General features: G+C 40.3%; 4 non-coding genes across 4 annotated transcripts in view; all 4 read right to left on the reverse strand.

Moving 5' to 3' along the window:
- Positions 1–316: 316 nt before the first annotated feature.
- trnaa-ugc (transfer RNA alanine (anticodon UGC)) lies at positions 317–388 on the reverse strand. The gene has a single exon. It is a non-coding gene; the product is annotated as a tRNA-Ala (tRNA).
- A 595-nt stretch (positions 389–983) lies between these two features.
- On the reverse strand, positions 984–1,055 carry trnaa-ugc (transfer RNA alanine (anticodon UGC)). Its single transcript has one exon. It is a non-coding gene; the product is annotated as a tRNA-Ala (tRNA).
- Positions 1,056–1,197: 142 nt separating this feature from the next.
- On the reverse strand, positions 1,198–1,269 carry trnaa-ugc (transfer RNA alanine (anticodon UGC)). The gene has a single exon. It is a non-coding gene; the product is annotated as a tRNA-Ala (tRNA).
- A 367-nt stretch (positions 1,270–1,636) lies between these two features.
- Positions 1,637–1,682, reverse strand: part of trnaa-ugc (transfer RNA alanine (anticodon UGC)) — a 133-nt gene continuing 87 nt past the window's right edge. The window contains exon 2 of the tRNA in view: positions 1,637–1,672. This is a non-coding gene — a tRNA (tRNA-Ala). The remainder of the gene's footprint in view (positions 1,673–1,682) is intronic.

Consider the following 1,682-nt stretch of genomic DNA (forward strand, 5'->3'; position numbering starts at 1 on the left):
TACAACAAGTTCTTTCTGCTACTGTAGGCTTACCAATGCTGTTAATTCCAGATGTGGAAACGCTACAAGACCAAATTAAATCCGTTTTGCAGAAATTAAAATTTTACAGTCTGTGGATTGAACCCAAGACCTCGTATATGCAAAGCATGCGCTCTACCACTGAGCTACATCTCCTGTTAGAAGGACCTTTTCTACCACTGACGTACAACAAGTTATTTCTGCTACTGTAGGCTTAACAATGCTATTAATTCCAGATGTGGTAAAGCTACAAGACCAAATTAAATCCGTTTTGCTGAAATTAAAACTTTACAGTCTGTGGAGATGCTGGGGATTGAACCCAGGACCTCATACATGCAAAACATGCGCTCTACCACTGAGCTACATCCCCAGGTAGAAGAAGTTTTTGTACCACTGATGTACAACAAGTTCTTTCTGCTAGTGTAGGCTTTACAATGCTATTAATTCCAGATGTGGAAACTCAACAGGACCAAATTGAATCCGTTTTGCTGAAATTAAAATTTAACAGTCTAGCTACAAGACCAAATTAAATCCGTTTTGCTGAAATTAAAACTTTACAGTCTGTGGAGATGCTGGGGATTGAACCCAGGACCTCATACATGCAAAGCATACGCTCTACCACTGAGCTGCGTCCCTGGTTGGAAGAACGTTCAACAAGTTCTTTCTGCTAGTGTAGGCTTTACAATGCTATTAATTCCAGATGTGGAAACTCAACAGGACCAAATTGAATCCATTTTGCTGAAATTAAAATTTTACAGTCTGTGGATTGAACCCAAGACCTCATACACACAAAGCATGAGCTCTAACACTGAGCTACATCTCCTGTTGGAAAGACCTTTTCTACCACTGAAGTACATCAAGTTTTTTCTGCTTCTGTAGGTTTACCAATTGTATTAATTCCAGATGTTGTAACGCAACAGTACCAAATTGATACTGTTTTGCTGAAATTAAATTTAAACAGTCTGTGAAGATGCTGGGGATTGAACCCAAGACCTCATACATGCAAAGCATGCGCTCTACCACTGAGCTACATCCACATCTGGAAAAACCTTTTCTACCACTGATGAACAACAAGTTTTTTCTACTACTGTACGTGTAAAAATGCTAATAATTCAGGATGTGGTAACGCTACCGGACCAAATTGAAACCGTTTTGCTGAAATTAAATTTTAACAGTCTGTGGAGATGCTGGGGATTGAACCCAGGACCTCATACATGCAAAACATGCGCTCTACCACTGAGCTACATCCCCAGGTATAAGGATCTTTTCTACCACTGACGTACAAGAAGTTCTTTCTGCTACTGTAGGCTTACCAATGCAATTAATTACAGATGTGGTAACGCTACAAGACCAAATTAAATCCGATTTGCTGAAATTAAAATTTTACAGTCTGTGGGGATGCTGGGGAATGAATCCCCAGCATCCCCAAGTCCTCATACATGCAAAGCATGCGCTCTACCACTGAGCTACGTCGCTGGTTGGAAGATCCTTTTCTACCACTGACGTACAACAAGTTCTTTCTGCTACTGTAGGCTTACCAATGCTATTAATTCCAGACATGGAAACTCAACAGGACCAAATTAAATCCATTTTGCTGAAATTAAGATTTTACAGTCTGTGGAGATGCTGGGGATTGAACCCAGGACCTCATACATGCAAAGCAT

Source organism: Sinocyclocheilus rhinocerous, unplaced genomic scaffold (genome assembly GCF_001515625.1).
Source record: "Sinocyclocheilus rhinocerous isolate Xijiao unplaced genomic scaffold, SAMN03320098_v1.1 scaffold14683, whole genome shotgun sequence".
NCBI lineage: Eukaryota > Metazoa > Chordata > Actinopteri > Cypriniformes > Cyprinidae > Sinocyclocheilus > Sinocyclocheilus rhinocerous.